Here is a 23,125-nt window from a genome sequence, read left to right as displayed (position 1 = left end):
CAACATAGACAAACTGGTATCCAAAGTAACCAAAAGGGAGAGGAGAATATCCAAATTAACAAAATCAGAAGCGAGAAGGGGGACATAACAATAGATACTGAGGAAATCCTAGAATCATACTTCACTCCACATAATTGGAAAATCTAAAAGAAATAGAAAACTTGCTAGATAGGTAACACATACCAAAGTTAAATCAAGACCAGATAAACAATTTAAACAAACCCATAACCCCTATGGAAATAGAAACAGTCATTAAAAGTCTCCCAACCACAAAAGGTCCAGGGCCAGAAGGTTTTAGTGCAAAATTCTACCAGAATTTCAAAGAGGAGATAATACCAATACTCCTCAAATTGTCCCACACAACAGAAACAGAAGGAACACTGTCAAACTCTTTTTACAAGACTACAGTTACCCTGACACCCAACCACACAAAGATGCAACTAAGAAAGAGAATTAGAGATCAATCTCCCTCATGAACACTGATGCAAAAATACTCAATAAAATACTGGCAAACCAAATCCGAGAACACATAAAAACAATTATCCACCATGATCAAATAGGCTTCTTACCAAGAGCAATCTACAGATTCAATGTAATCCTCATCAAAATCCCAACACAATTCTTCACACACCTCAGAAGAAGAATACTCAATTTCATAAGGAAAAACAAAAAAAAACAGGATAGCAAAAACAATCCTGGAAAATAAAAAAAAGAACTTCCGTAGGTATCACCATCCCTGATTTCAAGCTCTATTACACAACTATAGTAACAGAAACCACATGGTATTGGCATAAACACAGACAGGAGGATCAATGGAATTGAATCAAAGACCCTGAAATAAATTCACACACCTATGAACACCTGATTTTTGACAAAGAAGCCAAAAAAAATACAAAGAAAAAAAAAGCATCTTCAACAAATGGTGCTGGCATAACTGGATGGCAGAATGTTAGATTAATATAAATAGATCCAAAGCTATAGCCCTGCACAAACAAAACTCAAGTCTAAGTGGATCCAGTGCCTCAACATAAATCCACTTACACTGAACATGGTAGAAGAGAAAGTGGGAAGTAGCCTTGAATGCATTGGCACAGGAGACTACTTCCTGAATATAACACCAGCAGCACAGACACTGATATTGACTATAAATGGGACCTCCTGAAACTGAGAAGCTTCAGTGAGGCAAAGGACACTTTTAATAAGACAAAATTGCAGCCTACAGAATGGGAAAAGATCTTCACCAACCCCACATCTGACAGAGGGCTAGTCTCCAAAACAGATAAAGAACTCTAGAAGCTAGATATCAAAATACCAAATAATACAATTTGAAAAATGGGGTACAGATTTAAACAGAGAATTCTCAACAGAACAATCTCAAGTAGCCAAGATACACTTAAAGAATTTTTCAACATCCTTAGCTATCAAGGAAATACAAATCAAAACAATTCTGAGATACCATTTTACACCTGGCTAAGGTGTAAATGGCTAAGATCAAACACACTAATGACAGCCTATGTTGGCGAGGATGTGGAGTAAGGGTAACACTCCCCCACTGCTGGTGAGAGTGCAAATTTGTACAGACACTTTGGAAATCAGTCATCCTTGTGGATTCCTGGGAGATGTATACAGTCATATGTGGATATTAGATGCCAAGCAAACGATGACCGGCCTACAATCCACTACCCCCAAAGAAGCTAGGTAACAAGGAGGACCCTAAGAGGGATGCATGGATCACCCTGAGAAGGGGCAATAGATGAGATCTACTGGCACAGCTGGGGGTGGGGTAGGGATAGAGGGAAGTGGATGGGGGTGGGAACATAAGGGACTGGGATGACTAAGTTGGTATAGGAATGGAGAGGGAGAGCAATGAAAGAGATATCTTGATAGAGGTGGCCATTATAGGGTTAAGGAGAAATCTGATGCCATGGAAACATCCAGGAATCCACAAGGATAAACCAAGGTAAGACTCCTAGCAATAATGGAGAGGGTGCCTGACCTGGCCATCTATTGTAATCAGATTAGTGACTACCCTAATTGTCATCATAGAACTTTCATCCAGTAACTGATGGAAGCAGATGCACAGATCCACAGCCAAGCATTGGGCTGAGCTCCAAGAGTACAGCTGAAGAAAGGAAGGAGGGATTCTATGATCAAGTGGGGTCAAGATCATGATGGGGAAACCCACAGTGACAGCTGACCCAAGCTCGTGAGAGTTCATGGACTCTAGACCAATACCTAGGGGCATGCATGGGACCAACCTAGTACCTCTAGATGTGGGTGGCAGTTGTGCAGTTTGGTCCATTTGTGAGGCCTCTAGCAGTAAGACCAGGATCTGTCCTAGCACAAAATAGGCTATTTGGAACCTATTCCCTATGGTGGGATGCCCTGCTCGGCCCTGATAGAGCAGGGAGGAACTTGATCCTGCCTCAACTTGATATGCCATGCTTTTTTGACTCCCATGGGAGGTCTTATCCTTTCTGAGGAGTGAATGTGGGGGTAAAAAGGAGGTGGGGCAGGAAATGGGAGGAGAGGAGGGAGGGGAAACTGTGGTTGCTATGTAAAATAAATTAAAAACTAAAAGTTAAAAACACTAAAAAAAAGTTTTAAAAAAGGGGGGAAAAAAAGAACTAACCAAGCACAAGAAAGACTAATAAAATAGAAACTTGAATTCACTGAAGGAATGGAGGATGACACTGGAAGATGGGAAAAACAGGCATGAATGTGGAACAGAATGCATTATTGTGAAAATAACAGTGTTAAAATATATGATTAACTCAAAGTCCATGACAATCAAGCTACCCATGATTGACTCCTCAGGTACAGTAAAGAGACTGCTACAAATTTACATTATTTACAAATGACAAAATTACAAAGACACTAAGAGCCCAGAATAAAGCTTGAGTCATCCCAGCTGCTATTTCAGATGATATTGAAGATCTACACGAGCAACAGCACCATGGCACTGGCAGAGGAGCAGATACCTAAAGCAAAAAAGCAGCAGATCCAGAACCAATCCAACCTGCCATGACCAAATGAATTTCACCAAAACACCATTAACGTATGTTACTCAATAGAAAGCCTCGTCAACCAGTGTTGTAGGGAAAGGTAAATATCCACATATAAAAATGAAAATAGGTGAAAGTAATGAATTAGTGCAATTTGACTGTGTGCAATTGAAAAAAAATTGCATAGAAATGGTAATAACTGAATGTATGAAGAAACAGCCTACAGAACTGAGATATTTATTAGCAAATATTTCATAGTACAATACAAAAATAGCCAGATTTTAATAAGAAGCCAAAAAAATGCAAGGCAAGTATTATAATCAAGAAATAAACCACAAAGAAGTGAAAATGTAAAAAAGCAGTTGAAATAGCCACGAGGTACATAGTACATGCTCCACATGTGAGTCATGAAGAAAATGTTCATCTAATGTAGACTGAGATCTCCTCTCTGCCCAGTAAGGGTCCACACTCAAGGTCCTAAACATAACAAACACTGAAGACAATGCAGGATGAAGAATACAGAGACAGTCTCAGAGTGAATCCAACTCAGTGCAGCCACCAGGCAAGATGAGGTGCAGTTTAGGGAACAACCAAACAAGAAAAAGAGAAAACGTAGAGAAGAAACTACTCAAGTGTATAAAGGAATGAAATATACTTCAAACTATCAGTGAGATAGACAGAAATGAAGAAAAAGAAACATTATAGAGACAAAATTTAAAAACAGTATATGTTTATATTTTCTTTCAGTGGTTTTCTGAAATGTATGTTTACTAAGCCCCAAACTAAATATGAAAACAGGAGACAGTTTCAAAAGAAAAGGAGAAAACACCCTAAAATCAAACTATACACTTTCTATAAAAGTATATACTTCAAATGTAAGCATACAAAGTCCTAGGAGTGAAGGAATTTTTTAAAAAGATTTCCTGTGAACAAGGGTGGTCATAATTATGATAGGTAAAGGAAAAGCAGAATCTATAAATATACAAAACAAACAATATTAACAAATGATCAAATGGTATATTTCCAAAAAGCTATTCAACAGGAATGCATTTTATAAAAGTTTCCAGATACATAAAGCAATCAATGACAGAACTGAAAAGAGCAAACAAACAGTGATTCAGGGAAGGCTCAATGTCCACCATTGAGAAAGATGACCATAAGCACCACAGAAAAAAAAATAACAACTAGCAAGCCTCCAGAGAATGATCCACATAAGAGCAAAAGATGCTCCGTCCTCTCAAACTTCAACCAGTGTGCTACACTGTGGTCCTGTTAAAAATAGAACAAGTCAGCTCAAGACCAGCCTGGTCTACAAAGCAAGTTCCAGGACAGCCAGGACTGTGATATAGAAAAACTTTGTCTTGGAAAACCAAAACGAAAAATTAGAACAAGTCTTCAAACCTTCAATGTTTAAAAGTGTCTTCTCCAAAAAGAGAATACAAAAAAACATATGAATACGGACTCACTGATAGCATGTTCTCATTAAAACACTTGAAGAAATGTAAAAGGATGTTTATGTTCTAGAAAGATTCTAAGGAATTTGTACCAAGATCTTACAGGAGAAAATCTTCCTAAGATTTATAAAATTGTTAGAAACCACAATCACTTCAAAAATTATGATAGAAAGATCAAACCCAGAGGCCCTTTCAAAATATATAAAAATTGTAGTGATGCAAGCTTTGGAGTGTTGAAGACACACAACAGGATATCAAAGGGAAGACAATGTACATGGAGTTTGATACTTGGCAGAGATATGAAGCAAATCTTATCAAAATCCTGCAGGCATTATTTTAGGAAATAGAGAAAGTAATCCTAAAAGACACAGAACCTGAAAGAACTAGAAGATGCTCCAAAAATTCTGCATGCAGGAGAAACCAAGTGGTTTAAATGGTTCTAACTAAACACCATAGTAAAATTATAGACATGAAATCACTTAATATTGGTTAAAAGAACACAGCCAGCATCACTCCCATGGACAGTCAAATAAAACTGTATTTCTCTGTCACTATTAACAATTACATACACAGTTTTCCAATGACTACAATAGGATAATCTTGAGATTATTCTCAGGGAATTTTCTATAATCATTTCTAAAAAGATAGAATGTGGCAAAACAAATTTGATGTCCTGTTTATACTGATACTTGTGCAGTTCCCCCTCCCTTCACCCCTTCCTCAGACCCTCTAACATACCTGGATCCTTTGCTAACATCTCCCCTTTCTTCATCATCTGTGGCTCTTTGTTCTGCTTCATGGGTGGGCAGGACAGACCGAGCAATGTGAGACCTGCACAGCAGAAAGAGATTCCTCAGAAAACACCTAGAACTTTTCATGAAACAAAAATGAAAGATGCTAACAACTGTCAAAAGAATAAGGAAAGAAAATATCAAGAAAGATGTCTTTCTTTCTCTGAGGATTTCACTTTACTTTCTAAGATTGAGACAAGCAATGATATGGGATAGACCAAAGAGTTGACATAAGAACACAGCATATGAAGACACATTTCTGAATGCTGTATTTACATCCCAGACTGCACATATCTCAGATGGAAAACTAATGGAAAGTAAAAGGTTTGCATAATGTCTACAACCATATGTATGGGACTTCATAAAATATATTTTCTGTCTAATTATATCTGCACTGGTTCCTCATGTGATTACTATCTACAAAGCTCTCTGCGGATGCCTAGTCTCAGGGACAAAGGCCACGCTCTTGAAGAGGCAAATTATAAAACAGGGGAGTTAGAAAGCATGGATGAATTTAAATTTCAGGAGCTTTGGAACGGCCATAATAGCAAAGAGAACCCTGTTTGCAAATAATAGAAAATGCAAAAACTCTACTAGGTTATTTTACAAATTATTTTATGACAGTCTGGCAACCATCAGATAAGTGAAAATAATCATGATAACATCCACTTCCTGGGATCTCAAACTTAACTGACAACATAACAGACCCCCCCAATTCCCAACCAAATATCTGGAATTATAATATGAGCAATACTGACTTGGGGAAAGACATTTCAGAACTCAGGATTTTGAAAGGAAATGGATGTCTCAGGAAGTCAGAGGTCAGTCAGCCCATTAACAGCCTAGTGATGAATCCACCCTGCACTATACAGATTTGACCACTAGATGGTGAAATTGTGGCTTTACTAACAGAAATAAGCTTGTCTCCTGGAAAGCATGCTAAAGGTGGGTTTATATAAAGCACAGAAAATTCCTTTTGAAAACTCAATGATGAATGTAGAAACTTGTGGCTATCCAGGATGCAGAAAATAAACAATATGTATGGCCACAGACCTAAACAAGTCAGTTATACCATGCCATCTATGGCTCTGGGAAGACTGAAGGAGAAGGAAGGAAATAAGGGTAAGGAGGGGAATGGGCATTACCTGCCATTCTCCAGATTCAACACAACTGTTGTAATCAGTAACCTAGAGAGGCTGGAGAGATGGCTCAGAGGTTAAGAGCACTTGCTGCTCTTCCAGAGGTCCTGAGTTCAATTCCCAGCAACCACATGGTGGCTGACAACCACCTGTAATAAGATCTGGTGCCCTCTTCTGGTGTGCAGGCAGAACACTGTATACATCATAAATAATAAATCTTTAAAAGAGATTTTTTTAAAGATACACAGAGAAACCCTGTCTTGAAAAACAAAACAAAACAAAAAAAATTTTAAATTAAAAAAAAAAAAAAACAGAGCAACTGTACTCACCTGCACTGGCCTCACTCAAGACCAGTTCTAGCCACAATCAGTCTAGGAAGGGGAGAGACTCACAAGGCCCCAGCCTTTACCTCTCAACTGTGGCCATGGATAGATTTTAGGAGAAGGGGAATCACTGTCTTTAGTTGTATCTCCTCTGTGGAATCTTCTGACACATAATTCGAAACCCACATTCTCAGAGATGGTTCTGGTTAATGTTGGTGGGTCAAAAACAAAATGAATTGAAAGACACAGAGACAGAGAGAGATTAGTTAGAAATATAGGACAAGATTGTAGGGAGTTGGGGATGAGAGTGTGTACTATAGGAAGTGTTTCAAGTAAAATGGCAAATAATAACATTCTTAATAATATTTAAAATGATCACAACAGTATGAAATTTCATTTTCATGTCTTTATCTGGTTTGGATACAGGGAATATTAGATTCATAAAGAGTCTGGAAGCCTTGCTTCATTTTTACATCAAGGAATACTTTAAGTAGCTTCAGTATCCGTTATTCTCGAAGTTCTGACACAATTCTGTGATGAATCAAACTGGCTCTCTCCATTTTCTTTGAATCAGGTGTATTAATTGCTGCTTCACTGTTGATGCTACTTAATTATCCATTTCTTTTATGTTGCTGTAATTTTGGAATGTGTATGAATCAGGATATTTGCCCATTTCTTTTAGCGTTCGCAATAAAGTTGCCTAGAGGTGTTTAAAGTCAGGAGGCATCAGATATGCTTGTATACTTGTGTCTATTGATTAGTCTGTGAATTTGGCTTGGGGACTTCTAAAGTCATCTTGTCAAAAAATCCTGTATACACAGCTATCAGGAAGATGCTAACTAAATCTCCTTGGCCATAGTGCTTTAGGAAAGCAACAGACAAGAAACAATTATAGGAAACCATTTTCTGACTGGATTTAAGGTTCCCTTTCAGAGAGAGAACGTATGTCACATTCTGAAACCTAATCAAGAACAGGTAGTATGATAGGTCATGAGCACCAAAGGGGTCCATTACTGGCTTTTTTTCTAAAAGGTCCCCTTTCCTGGAACTAGCTCTGTAAAGCAGGCTGGCCTCGAACTCACAGACATCTGCCTGGCTCTGCCTCCTGAATGCTGGGATAAAAGGCGTGTGCCACCAACGCCCGGTGCAAAATTCCTTTTTAATTGTTGCTTATATTGAAAGTAAAGTGCTGCACTCAGCCTTCAGCAATCAATCTTCTTACTGAAGTGTCCAGAAGTTAGTACAGAAAACAATACTCAGTCATACTGAGATATTAAATGATGCCAGCGTCCCGTAAGTTAAGTGGGAAACCGGTATTGTGATGACTAGATCAATCTGAGGCTTTTCCTGAGGTCCTGATGGATGGAGAAGGAATACCATTCTTCCTCTGAACCCAGGAATATGCCTGGTGGAGCCAATAACAGCATTCATCCAGATACTTGGGTGTTGTGGCTTCTGACCCAGAGAGCCCAGCTCTTCACAATATAAGGGGCTGGAGTTATCTGTCCTAAGGCTGATGTGTGCTTGATCTCTGATGTTGTGACAGGCTGTGCTCCCCTTCTGCCATGTTGACTGGACTCCCTATACTTTGTCTCACTGCATTATATTTTTTGGCTGACACTGCCCCATTCTAATTTTAGAACTGTGTATAACATGCTGTACTTCTTAATGACCCTGCAGGGCATAAGAAAGAGCTTATGCAAGAACTTGTGAACCCATCTTTTCTATCTTATTTGTTCTGATTCTCTGGACCTTCCTCCTCAGGAGCCTGTCAGTGAAGAACAACCCTCCGGGTCCAGGTCAAAGGAACATCCTGAAAGACATAATGGAAGAAAGGAAGAGCCAGAGCCAGAGCCAGAGAATGGAGAACACACAGTGAAAAAAACTTCTGGAATCAAATATGCCTCTGTGTTTATCTGTAAAATGCCTCATGAGATTGATTCCGTCAACATTTCATCATGGCTAAGAGAGGGGCCCCTGATGTCAGGAACTTAACTGCATGTCTATAGGCAGTTCATAGCAGACAGTAGAGGGGTGTCTCTTTCAGAGGTGGAGCCATTTAAGAGTTGCCCGGGATCCAATAAGTAACCACTCACACATGCTCAGACAGGTAAATTTAAACTCGGAGGATCCCATTCAAAGGAGAAAAAAAAAAAATAATAAAAATAAAAAACAGACATGAAAGGAGCAAGACTGATGATTTCATTTCTACAACTGCCTTCTGCATTATCTACATAATTGTCTTGACTATTAATTGAGTCAGGGTAGGCCCACCATTTCTGCCCTCTCTAGACCAGGATCTCTCATGCTCCATAGAGCTGACACCCCAAACATTCACCCTTCCAATCACAGATGAGAAATTCTTTCACCTGTTTAATGCACTGGTCTCCATTTTTGTTCAGTAACCACTTGATTTCCTTTACAAGAAACATAATGAAATGAGAGATGAAATCAGACACACTATTCCTGACACTCAGGGCACCTGTTACAGCGGGTCACTGAGCAACACCCATCATAGTCGGAACACGTTATGACTGATCCTGACACCAATCTCCTGTCTGAAATATCCATGCTACACATTGTTAGTTATGGACAAAACTCTTAACTAATATGCAGCCATGTCTCCTCTGTGCTCAGAGTCCACACTCAAGGTCCTCTGGTAACTAATCTTTCAGACAAAGCAGCAGAAAGAACTCAAGAGACACAGTGTCGGTGGGAATCTAAATTCCTGCAGTCACCAGACAAGTCAGTGTGCAGCTTCTTTAAAAATCAAACAAACACCGGGCAGTGGTGGCGCATGCCTTTAATCCCAGCACTCGGGAGGCAGAGGCAGGCGGATCTCTCTGAGTTCGAGGCCAGCCTGGTCTATTAAAGCGAGTTCCAGGAAAGGCACAAAGCTACACAGAGAAACCCTGTCTCGAAAAAACCAAATCAAACAAGCAAAGAATTCACGTAAGTTTCAACCATCTCACACATGTGGTTCTGCATGAAATTACTTATTATCGTACATTCCTGCACTGTTGAATAAATACTCACTGATCAACATGCATATAACAGCAACAGCAAACCAAAACAAATTACATACATGACATATGAACACTAACAGTACACTAGCATGTTCTCATTCAAACACAGGAACAAAATCAGTAAGAAGGCTTCTATTTTCTAAAGATTCTAAGCAATCTCTTTGTTTATGAACAAAGTAATCCAAAATATATATGAAAGTGAGAAAACACAGCATTCAAACCCTTCAAAAGATTAAAACAAGATTTTAAAATGAATTAAAAGTATTTCAGTGGAAATCACTGAGAAACAACAGGAAAAATCAATTACAAGACAATATAGATAGTTGAATATTCTGCAGAGATACTAAGAAATTCTTATCAGAGTCCTGCTAGCATTTTATCAGGAAATGAGTAAACAGACCACAAAATGAACAGAATATGAAGGACCTACTAAAACCATCACAGTTAGGAAATCAGGAAACAAACTTTGAGGCAAAAATTGTCCTAATTTCACAGTACGCTTAAATGAAAGTAATGAAATGTATATAATATTGATAAGAACACAAAAATGTGACACAGATGAAATAAGGACATCATCATACATATGCAGTCAGAAACATTGTATTTTCTCCTACTAGTTATAACAATGAAAGTCGGTAATGTGTACAATAGGATAATCATGAGATGATTTACAGTACAATATTCCAGAACCATTCCTATAGAAACAGAATGTGGCAAAACATAGTTTGGTTCCTAGCACCCTCCTCATGAAACAACACAACAGACTTTAACTCCAGTTCCATGGGATCCAATGCTCAATTGTAAATTCTACAGGAAGGAGGTATACACAAAACATATGCATACATTCAAGCAAATACACTCCCCCACAAAAAAACAAATGTGAAATGTAATTTTAATGATAGATATTTTCTGCTGGATGGTGGTGGTGCATGTCTTTAATCCCAGCACTCAAGAGGCAGAAGCAGGCAGATGTCCATGACTTTGAGGCCAGCCTGACCTACAGAAGGAGCTCTAGGACAGCCAAAGCTATACAGAGAAACCTTGTATCAAAAACAACAAAACAATAAAAGATACTTTCTAAAAGAGTCATAGTCTGTATTGAAATTTCTATCTCCGTATACCAGAATGACATAATAGTCTCAGAGTCAACAATCTTTTAGGGAATATTAAGATATACATTTGAGGTCTAGATGTAGTTTAAGAACTCTGTGTTGATATCAAATAGCACCCCAGTGTCATATCTCAGATGGTGATGTTATGATGAGCAAAACTTTGCTTCTAAATTCTACAACTGTCAGACTTGCTGCAGTATTGACACTGGATTAATCCTGTCTGCAGCTGCATCTCAACTGACTCTATTCTAACATTCTCAAAAAGTAAAATTTGCAGTGTTACATACTGACTCCATCATGAAATTACACCAGAAATGTAAACCTGGGGACTGGAGAGAGCTCAGGGGTAAAGGACACTTGTTGTTCATGAAGAGAAACAGTCTAATTCTCTCTACACACAAGGCAACTTACGATTTTGCCTAGTTCCTGTGTCATGCATTTGGTGACTACCTCAGGGCTCCATGGGCATCATGCACACATGTTGTTCACATAAAAACATGTAGATGAACACTCCTATACTTAATTTTTTTAAAGAAATTAAACAGAAGTCTATCTATCAAAACTTCTCTTCAGAATCTCTACCAACAAAAAAACATAGCTACAGGGTCAGGAAAAACATGGAGTAGGGGAGCCTGGGTTCAATTGCCAATACTCACATAGTGGCTCACAAATATCTATAACTACAATTCCAGGGGACCCAAAACCCTTACACAGGCATAGACACAGGCAAATACCAATGTACATAAAAATAAAAATAAGTAAATACTGTAAAACAAAAAAGAAAACTTAGGATACATTCTAGGCAAGCGCTCTACCACTAAGCTAAATCCCCAACCCCAAAGGAAATTTTGTTGTTGCTGTTATTATTGTTTTGTGAGACAGGGTTTCTCTGTGTAGCTTTGGAGCCTGTCCTAAAGCTCACTCTGTAGACCAGGCTGGCCTTGAACTCACAGAGACCAGAATACTTCTGCCTCCCAGTGCTGGGATTAAAGGCTTGCGCCACCACCACCCAGCTTCAATGATTTCTTATTGAAGAACTGTAGGGTAAATATGGGAAAGCAGATGGCCCTTATCACTACCTTAATTCTCAGTAGATCTTACCCAGTCACAGGCCAGAGGCATTCTATGTTTCTTCCCCATGAGTTCATCAGAATTACTCTACTTTTTCCATAATTTTGGAATGAGGCTCAAATTTTGTAAATGATCAAATATGAACAAAAATCAAGAGAATTTTCAAAGACCAAGATAAATAAAAAGAACTTTAAAAAATCTCCAGAAACCAAATACAGGTATTTATAAATTCCTTGAGGAATTTAGAAGATACTCAATGAGCTAAGGAAGAAAAATAACAAGTAAATGAAGTGAGGAAATTCACAGTATAAAAGAAGCATTAAAGCAATACAGAGACATTCTGGCTCTAGTGGTGCACACCCTTAATCCCAGCACTCAGATGCAGTGGCAGGCAGATCTCTGTGAGTTCAAAGCCAGCCCAGTCTACAGGGTGAGTCCCAGGACAGCCAAGACTACACAAAAATTCCTATCTTGAAAAACCAAAATAAAATAGCCTTTAAAAAAAAAAAGAAAGAAAAACCAAAACAGGGCTGGAGAGATGGCTCAGTGGTTAAGAGCACCGACTGCTCTTCCAGAGTCCTGAATTCAATTCCCAGCACCCACATGCTGGCTCACAACCACTTGTAATGAGATCTGGTGCTCTCTTCTGACCTGCAGGGAAACATGCAGGCAGAATACTGTATACATAATAAATAAATAAATCTTTAAAAAAAAAAAAGCAATACAAAGACAACAAAATATATCTCTGAAAGCTACAATACAAGGAAACAGGAGAGAAATCCTCAACTTTGAGGAAGGAAAGAAACATCACTCAACATCTCCACTAATCCTTCCCAGCAGAAACCAGAGGACACATGGAGATTCATTCTCCACCCTCCAACAAAAAGGGGGACCTGATGAGCAGCAATAGAAAGGGGATACGTCGTCTCTGAAGGTGGTTCCAAGAGAAGGTCAGAGAAACCGAAGGCAGCAACATGGAATATGACAGCAGCGTAAAGATGAAAGTGAAATACAGCAACATCAAAAGCTCCAGTGAACTTGGTTCATGAACTATTTGGAGTGCAAACATGACCTTTCTCATCATAACAGAACCTGGTCAAAAGCAATGATAAGGAAGGTCACAGGCCCAGGCAGGCATCCGCTACTGATATTGGCTATATGTACAAATACTCAACCTGCCTTTAAATGGCTCAGTTCACTCCCATATCCAGGGTGCTGCTTTCAGCCTGGGTCAAAGAAACTTTGTTTTCAATGAGCAACAGTCATGTCAGACACTCACAACTTTTCAAATACTGAGAACAATTGACTGCTTAATACACAGTCAATAATGGGAAATCCGTATTACAACATCAAGTATTTTTTTCAGTGAAATTTTCCATAATCATTAATGAAACAGAATCTGCCAAAAACCAGTTTCATGTCCTGTTCCTACCATCATTTGACACCTACCCCACCCCTTCCTCAATCCTTGTAACACACCTGGATCCTTTGCTACTGTCTCCTCTCTCTTCACCATGCAGGGTTCTTTGTTCTGATTCACAGGTGAGCAGGACTCACTGAGCAATGTGAGACTTGCATATGGGAAAGGGAATCTTCAGAAAGCACCTGGAACTTTCCACGGAACAAAAACGAAAGAAGAAAACACCTGCCAAAGGATAAACATGAAGAGAGAAAATATCATGAAAAACGTCTCTTTGTCTCTGAGGATCTCACTTTATGGGATGGGAAACCTCATTCACACACACCTCACACACATGCAGAGTGGTCTGTCCAAGAACCCTGAGGGCGAGCAAGGGAGACTGCAAGAAAATTACTCTGCCCCTCAGAACCAGACTGCTGCACTTCTCCAAGATGAGATCTCTGAAAAAAAGCCCTGAGAGCAGGGTCCAGGCATTCCCACTCCTCCTACAAGAAGTCCACAGTCACAGCACTGAATGTCAACAGACCATCACATAAAAAACAACACTTTTGCCACATGAGCAAGAGCAGAGTGCATTTCTTGAACAAGGAGACATTTTTCTGAAGTAGGTGTCCAATCATAAATATTCAAAAGCGTTTTCTAGTTTTGTGTGGCCTGATAATGTCTTTTCACAGCACGTATATGGGGCTTGCCTGAACCTTATCAGAGGGCAAAATACTCCTGTCAAAAGGCTAACTGAAGTACCCATTAACATATCAAGCGGACATTTTGGCCAGGGGCTCTCTTGGCCTCTAGGCTCCAGGTTCCTCTCTTGGCCTCCACCTCTCTCCCGTCTTCTCTTCATTTCTCTCTCTCCTCTTCTCTCCCCTCTCATGGACCAGTTCATTCTGGGCCCTTCCAGATGCCTCTGGCTATTTTCTCCCTCATACCTACAATAAACCTTCTCCTCAACCACATTTAAAGTAGTCGTGTCCTCATTTATCATCAGACCTAAGGTGTAATATCAACAACTAAGCACATGAAGACATTTCTTATAGAGTGCATACATCTCAGGTGAAAAATTAATAGGGAGTAAAACTTTGTTCAGTAAATATTACTATTTACAACTATAACTGTGTTGCTTTATAACGTATATTTTCTGATTCAATCAAATCTACAAAGGTTCTTCATGTGACTAAAATCTACAAAAGCTCTTTGGGGGAAGCCTATTCCTCGGGTCAAAGGCCCCTCTACTGGATAGGCAAGTAGTGGACCGGGGAGATAAGAAACCATGGATTTATTTCAAATCTAGCTTGGTAACTGGTACAGTATCAAAGAAAACCCGTTTGCAAACTACAGACACTGCGACGAGATTATTTCGTGAAAACATTCTGGCAACCATAAAACAAAAAATCACGATAAACCCCACTTCATAGGATCTCGACCTTACCGACAACGGAAAGACATCCACAGCAGAACTTCAGAGCCGGCTTCCTTATGAACAGCAGAGAAACTGCTCGCTCCCCCGGTCCCTCCCCTCCCGTGTCCCAGCCCCGCAGCTCCTCTGACCTGGGAGGTTCCAGGGCCGCCGGGCTGCGGTTCCCGCCACTGCGCTGCTGACTGGTGACTTTCCCAGGCCGCCCCGCGCGGAGACTGCGGCTCCGGGGAGGTTTCGGGTCCCCGCGACACCCCGCCGGGTCCTCCGCACCCAGGTCAGCACCACGCGGTTCCTCACCGTGCAGGCCCGGAGCAGCGACAGGAAACGGGCACCTGTTTTGGTTCCTCAGCCCAACTAAACCGTCCTCAGAGAGAGGACCTCGCAGCTTCCGTTAAGGCACTCCCTTGACCCCTCCCACCCGCGCACTTCCTCTACACCTTTCCAAAGGCCAACAACCTCTTCCAACTGCTGTTTCCGGGTGAGTGTCCCCGCCCCACTGAACCTGCCCTCCCACTCGGTCTCAGGCTGTCTTCCACACAGCTCCAGCTGTCAGGCTGCCCTGGACCCGCTCTGCACAGCCTCCCCACATGCTTGCTGCCAGCCTAGACCAGAACTGCATCTAGGAGGACGCTGCACCCCGGTATCTGACCCTGTGCTCTGACCCCATCAGATACAAGTTATCCCGCCTAAGTTCTCATCTTGGGATATAAGCTTCCTGGGTTAAAATGCACAGCAAAAGAAAACAAACGCCCCAAATTCTGATGCTCAAGTCCCATTCCCAAAACAAATTAAAACTAAAATAAAACTCCCTAGGCTCAAAATACAAACCATATCTGTATCCCCTAAGGAAAGAAGTTAAATGATATTCAATATACAGAACTCAAAAACCAGAGTCATGTTCAAAATGGTCAAAACATATAAAGCATGTGAATCAACTCAAAGAAGATTGGGAAAAAAAATTATATGTGGGCAAGAAAACATTAGCAAATGCCTGAAGGATGTGAAGACATTGTAGGATGTGAAAATTAAATTCAGTAAGTACTTAGAAACTCCGAAAAAAATCCAAACTGAAATAAAACTGTAGCGCCACAAGCTACTACCCGTTCACCATGTCCCACCAAGGGGCTGAGGATTAAAACAGAGACAGGATGGCGGCTGGTCATTCCTCTATGTAGAATGCCCTTTACTGAAGGAGAGAAGAGCCCTTAAATACAGGCTTACAGCACAGTGGGAGAACCTGGAGGGCAGAATTTGCTATAGATGTTTTACATTCTTGCATCCTAGCTGTTTACACCAAAATGCAGGATACACAAACAAGGAACCTCCCTTAAACTCTTTAGGAGGAAGGAAACCTGCAGGGAATTAGCATAGGGAGGATATCCCATCAAGGTCAGCAAGCAAGGCAACAGCCACCCAAGGAAGGGGGGGGGGGGTCAGGACCCAACACGAAACAAGAAAGAAAAAATGAAAAAATCCGAATAATAATAACTCAAATAGATCAATGAAGTAGGAGACAGAATATCAGGCCTGAAGACAAGGTAGAAGAGCTGGATGGCTCAAAGGAAATAAAGAATTAAAATAAAAATGCTCCATGCAAGTAGCACTAGTTAAAGGTAAAAGAGAACTTCTATCTGTATTCTTCTATTCTACACTTATTGGAAATATTCTAAATTTTTTTTCTTTTTTTTTTTTTTTTTTTTGGTTTTTCGAGACAGGGTTTCTCTGTGTAGCTTTGCGCCTTTTCTGGAACTCACTTGGTAGCCCAGGCTGGCCTCGAACTCACAGAGATCCGCCTGGCTCTGCCTCCCGAGTGCTGGGATTAAAGGCGTGCGCCACCACTGCCCGGCGGAAATATTCTAAATTTTTGAAACAGTACCTCACTCTGGAGAGCTTTCCTGGAAAGCTGGATTATCATTTCCATCACTATACAAATGAAGTGGCACTAAAAAGCCATCTTTATCCTTCCCTCACAGAATTCCACTACTGCCACTCAAATATCCAGAATTACACTATTAGCAATGTTGACTTGGGGGAAGACAATTCAGTAACTCAGAGTTTAGAAAGGAAATAGCGCCCAGCAGTGGTGGCAAATGCCTTTAATCCCAGCACTGGGAGGCAGAGGCAGGTGGATCTCTGTGAGTTCGAAGCCAGCCTAGTCTCAGAAGCGAGTTCCGGAAAGGCCCAAAGCTACACAGAGAAACCCTGTCTCAGAAAAAGAAAGAAAGAAAGAAAGAAAGAAAGAAAGAAAGAAAGAAAGAAAGAAAGAAAGAAAGAAAGAAAGGAAATAGTATCTCAGGAAGTCAGTGGTCAGACCAGACCATTAACAGCCCAGTTCTGAAGTCATGCTGTGCCATGAGATGGGGATGTTGTGCTTGTGCTAACACAGAAACAAGTTTGTCTTCTGGGAAGGATACTGAATATGCTTTTATGCAAAACACAGAAAATTCCTTTTGAAAACTTAGGGGTGAATGTAGAAGCTTGTGACTTTTCAAGATGCATAAAATAAGCCATTGAAATGGGCACAGCCTTAAACAGCTCAGTTACACTATCCCATCAATGGCTCTGGGAATACTGAGGAAGGGGCAGTGGGAAGGAAATAAGAAAACATGGGGAACGGTCAGGACATATCATGCTCTAGACTCCACACAGCTGTTGTAATCAGTAACCCAGAGCAACTGTACTCACCTGCACTGGGCTCAGTCAAGGCCAGCCCTGGACACAATCAGTCTAGGAAGAGCAGAGGCTCAGAGGGCCCCTCCCTTATAGCTCTCAACTGTGGCTATGGAGAGATTTTAGGAGAAGGGGAATCACTGCTGCAGGCCACAGAAATATATCATAAGAACTCAGCTAGTTATGGCAAAGTCACTACCTGAAGAGACCAAGGGATTCCTTCAGAGGAAGCCAAATTCAAATTCCAAGGAACTTTTCATGTTACTTGGCTTGTTACAGATCAGCTGTCTTCTGCTATGAAAATCATGTGTGCCTTCATAGTTTTCCCAATTGATTTTTTTCCCTAAGAAGGGCTAACAGTATGGACTGATCACTCTCTGGACACATTCAAGGTATTTGCAGAACAGCCTCAGGAAAGGCTCTCAAGGGCTAGCAGTAATAACAGTCCACATGATAGATTTAAGATAAATTTCACAAGGAGACATCGCCTCGGTCAGGTGGACCTTAAGTAATAGCTTTACACAATTTAGCTCAGATCCTCCTTTCCTACAGCCTTACTAATTTTATAGACCTCTTAACTCCTTACCTAACCACTTCTAGGAATATTTAGATAACCTTCTGTGCTAACAGCTATGCTCAGCCAGAACCCCAGTTCAAGCCTCCCTATAATTATCATCATTGGCAGCATCCAGCCAGGTCCATCCCCAGATGGAGGAAAGTACCTTATCAGAGATACCTCTGTACTCTCTAAGAACAGACTTAAGCATCCAGACTACCCGTTTGAGAAGGCCTGGCAGATGTGCCAATTAAGCTTAACTTCCTCCTTTCCCAAATCTTACCCCTAGTTCCAGATCTCCCTTTAACTTTCCCCAGAGGCATCTAGCTGTACACAGGTTGCCTAGTGACTGAGCACAATTTCCCCCACCCTGCAGAAAAAAAACGGCAGATAGGTTGGACAGACAGGAGCTACAGGAAAAAAGAAGACAGTTTTATTTTCTCCCATTGGCCTAGCAACTTATAGATTCTTAACATTTTCTACCAATCACGTTTAAGACCGTAGTTGAGCACGTAAGATCGCTCTTCTTAGATATTACCTGAATTTAGCCTTTAGTTAATTCATTTCCCCATTGGTCACTTCCCTTTGGGGTGGCAACTGATATTAACAATTACTGCCCCTCTATGTGGTTCTTATCACCCCTCCTTTGGACCCCGGAAGCCTGGCTTTGCACTGCCAAGGGATTACCGCTTGTAAGTGTATATATACCTCCCTCGACTTCCAGGGCACAGGAAGAAGAAGATTTTGAAGAGTAAATAACTGGACTAAGAGTTTCATATGCTGAGATTCTAGTTTCCAAAAATAGTCCTCACCATTTGTAGTTCTCTCTCCTGAGTGCCTGAGATGTATAATATTAAGGCTGGTCCATCTAATATTATACAAGAATTGTAGCCAGGACATGGTGGCGCACAACTTTAATCCCAGCACTCGAGAGGCAGAGGCAGGCAGATCTCTGTGAGTTTGAGGCCAGCCTAGTCTCCAAAGCGAGTTCCAGGAAAGGCACAAAGCTACACAGAGAAACCCTGTCTCGAAAAAAAAAAAAAACAAACAACAACAAAAAAAAATCCTTTAAATCCAAAATAATTTTTTAAGTATTTTCTAGTATGACTTTAGGGATAAGCAATCCAGGCTGTAAAGCTCCCATTGGCTGTGTGATTTCATTAATTTTTCCTTAAAATCTGCAATGATTTTCATTTCCCTGATTTCTTTTTTTTTTTTTTTAAGATTTATTTATTTTTATGTATACAGTGTTGTTCTGCCTGCATGCCAGAAGAGGGCACCAGATCTCATTATAGATGGTTTTGAGCCACCATATGGTTGCTGGGAACTGAACTCAGGACCTCTGGAAGAGCAGCCAATGCTTTTAACCTCTGAGCCATACAGCTCTCCAGCCCCCTGATTTCTTTTTTAATTGGGAAAATAGGAGATTTCCAAGGAGAATTAGAAGGTTCAATATGGCCACCATCCAACTGTTCCCATACTATCTTCTAGACGGCTTGTATGTTTCCTTTCGTTAGGGGCCATTGATCTACCCATACAGGATGGTCAGATTTCTAAGTTATAGGATCTGCATTGTGCTGTGGAATGTTCTGTATGGCAAATGTGTTGCTCTGATTGGTTGGTAAATAAAACACTGATTGGCCAGTAGTCAGGAGGAGGAAGTATAGGCGGGGCAAGGAGGAGAATAAAGCTGGGAAGTAGAAGGCTGAGTCAGAGACACTGCCAGCCGCCATGATGACAAACAGCATGTGAAAATGCCGGTAACCACGAGCCATGTGGCAAGGTATAGATTTATAGAAATGGATTAATTTAAGCTGTAAGAACAGTTAGCAAGAAGCCTGCCACAGCCATACAGTTTGTAACCAATATAAGTCTCTGTGTTTACTTGGTTGGGTCTTAGTAGCTGTGGGACTGGCAGGTGAGAGAGATTTGTCCTGACTGTGGGCCAGGCAGGAAAACTCTAGCTACAGCATGGAGTACAGGTTGCTCCATGACCCTTCCTAAAAATACTCTAATCCATTCCTATTAGCTGACATTTCTACTAAATCTTGGTCAGGAACTTCTTGCTTAGAGATGATTGTACTGAGCTGTATAAATATATTCCCATATGACTCATAACATCTTGACCCCACAAATTTACCGGAAAGTGAAGGACAATGTATAGTCAAAAAGTTCTGTCATAATCCTTCTTCATCTTTCCAGGAGAGTTCATTGCTGCTCTGCTCAGGACATTGAGTTTGACCAGTTCCTTTCAGCTGTGTAATAGCTTCCATTTTTGGCCACACAGAAGGCCATTGACTAGCACTTACAATAGATAAATCTGCACCTGTATCTAAAACACCTGAGAAACTTGTTTTCATTTATAACTAGAGTTATGAACGTTGAGGACCTATGGCTTGTAGCCAATAGGCATCTGACAAACCAAATCCTGCTTCTCCTCTTTTATCTTTTATGACTGATTTTTTTGTTTGTATCTGAGAAGGTAAAATTAACTGTGCAAGTCTTTATTACAGAAATTCCCTTAGGTGAATGAGTCATCACCTTAATTTCTCCCACAAAATCAGTGTCAATTACTCTAGGAGCAACAAAGATCCCCTGCATGGTGGTACTACTTCTTCTCATTAACAACCCTACAGTGTGTTCTAACAAAGGTCCATAAACACCTGCAGGGAGGGCCTGCACCCCCATTTCAGGAGTCAAAACTGCATAGATGGAAGAGCTGAGATCTAATCCAGGACTACCTGGAGTTGCTCTGGAGAGGTCATGAATATATTTCTTTCCTGGGAGATTGATTGCAGTGTTACCCCAAAGATCTATTTTGTTGGGGCTTGGGGCTGGCCCTTCCATCTGTTTCCCTGAAATGGATTCTCCTTGGTATCCATTCTTAGTAGACATTCATTAGTCCAATGTTTCCCTCTTTTGCATCTCAGGCATAACCCAGGCTCTCTGTTTGCCCTTAAGCTATTTCTCCTGTCAGGACACCTCTTAACATGGCGTCTCATCTGACCACACCAAAAACAAACTTCCAGGCTTCTGGCAGCTCTCCCTTGTCTCAGGCCAGGATGTCTTTGTTCATACAGAACATCTTTGAATGTTTTTCCTTGTAATGCTGCAGCCATGACTGTCCCCAGATTGTACTACGGCCCTATATCCAAACAGAGTTGGATATAGTTAGAGATATTTCCTTTCTTTCTAAAAGGGCATATTGCAGCCTGGCATGCTGCACTGACATTCTCACAGGCAAGCTGTTTAACAAGCAGAAGTCCAGCTTCTGAATCTCTAATTAACCTGCCTGCTCTTTGCATTAGCCTGGAAATGAAATCCTGAAACAATTCATCAGGCCCTTGCCTTATCTTAGATAAATCCTCAGTCTGTCTTCCAGATGATGGAATTTTATTACAGGCTTTTTGGGCAGCTGCATTAACTTGAGCCCACACTGCTACATCAAAATTTAACTATTGACCTATCTCCTGATAAGGGCCTTCTCCAGCAAGCATGTCAAAAATAGTGGGAGTCTGCTGGACCCAATTTATTTCAGCTGTGGTCTGACATTGCTCTACGAACTCGCTTTTCCATAACAAATAATCCCCACCTGACAGGCAGGCTGTGCCCGTTTGTTTTCAGTCACCCAGAGGCAGGGCTTCTAAAGAAAGACTTTCTAACAATGCTGTGAAAGCAGAGGTCAGACCACACTGATTAATGCTGTTTTTAGCTCCTCAAGTTGTTTAAAAGGGATTTGATCCTGCATTTGCATGATATTTCCCTGGGTGTCTTGTTGTTCTATCACAGAGAACATTTGAAAACCTTGTAATCCTCCTCTGCTAGCCACCTCCTGAATGCTGGCTTGAAGAGGAGATGCAGCACTAACAGTGAGGGTTGGCAATGTTCCAGGGGACTTTTGTGCTAGAACCGTTGTGGGAAACCTTTCCATCCTAATAGATGTCCCCACAAATGAGCCTAATCCTGCCCTTACAGAAGAGAGATGAATATCTTTCTGAGAGGGAGAGACCTGACGAGTTTCCAGTTCCTGAGCAAGAGAAATTAAATTACTAAGCTTTTCAAGTTCTTCAATTACTCTCTTGTCTCATCCCATGATTTCTGTTCCCTCAAGTCAGCTTCATGACTAAGAGAAAACAGTGTTGTAAAAGCACTTTCAGGTGCTGCTGGCAGAGCAGAGGATTTTGTTTCACCTGCATCTGCCTCAGAGAAAATTCCTCCCTGCATCCCAGGGCTTAGATCTATACTGTCCCGAATCAATGCCCACAGGCCAAAAGCTTCCATGGGTATCTTTTCTGGCCTGTGTTTCTCATAATACTTTTTCATTTCTGCTCAGATTCTCCTCCAGGAGTCTGCCTTCAGTTTCCCACAGTCAGAGAAACAAGGACAGAGTTCCTCTATGAACTCCAAAAATCTCTACTTGTCCTGGTTCCACCTTAATCCCCCTAGTTTTTAAATTTTCTACAAGTGAATCTTTGAAGATCTGCTAACTATTTTCCTGCCCCTTTTCAGCACTAGGGAAATTCTACTCTTATCCTAAGTTTCTTCTTACCCAATATTCCTATATTTAACTATATATTTTTACTTAATTTTTATAGATAGAAATTGAGAGGGGGGACCTAAAGAGAGAGAAATATTTGCTACAGCCTCACTTTTCACTTTGGCATTTCTTTCAGCCACTTTACTTTCACTGCCAAAATAGAATACCCGCGCCTTAAATTATACCACAAAACTGGACAGGTCCACTGCTTCCTGCAGGTCCCCTAACCCTCCTTTCTGTAAGTCCCTCTCCCTGTTCATGGCACCATCTGTGGGAGACCTGCTCCCACTTTTTCCCAGGGTACTCTTGCAGACAGAGGGATGAGAAATATTTAAATAGAAATAGAGTGGGGGAGAAAAACAGAAATACAAGTAGCTTCAGGGAGCCTGGATCAATATCCATTGACCCCTTCTGTCTCTTCTAAAGGGCTTTTTAGAGGAATGCCAAGGGGTGGGACAAAAGACCTCTCCCTAGTTCAGCAAAGTGCTGACCCTTCCAATCACCTGGTAACCATGCATATGGTCAAGCCATCTCTTAATGCAGCCCTCAAAACCTCTGTGGGCCTCCACAATTCATTCTAGAACTAGTATTTGGTCAGGAATCT

The 23,125-nt window shown here is 40.9% G+C and overlaps 1 long non-coding RNA gene across 2 annotated transcripts in view; it reads right to left on the bottom strand.

The window, feature by feature from the left end:
* The window catches only part of LOC131894101 (uncharacterized), a 28,023-nt gene extending 14,460 nt beyond the window's left edge, over positions 1-13,563 (bottom strand). Inside the window, exons 1-2 of one of the 2 annotated variants that reach the window (XR_009374844.1) lie at positions 13,401-13,563; positions 5,198-5,290 (exon numbers count right to left, since the gene is read on the bottom strand). This is a non-coding gene — a long non-coding RNA (uncharacterized LOC131894101). Of the gene's footprint in view, positions 1-5,197; positions 5,291-6,395; positions 6,674-13,400 lie in introns of those variants that run through there. The other variant, XR_009374843.1, reaches the window with a different exon arrangement.
* Between the last annotated feature and the right edge of the window lie 9,562 nt (positions 13,564-23,125).

Source organism: Peromyscus eremicus, chromosome 1 (genome assembly GCF_949786415.1).
Source record: "Peromyscus eremicus chromosome 1, PerEre_H2_v1, whole genome shotgun sequence".
Taxonomy (NCBI): Eukaryota; Metazoa; Chordata; class Mammalia; order Rodentia; family Cricetidae; genus Peromyscus; species Peromyscus eremicus.
This window is presented reverse-complemented; position numbering and strand designations above follow the sequence as displayed.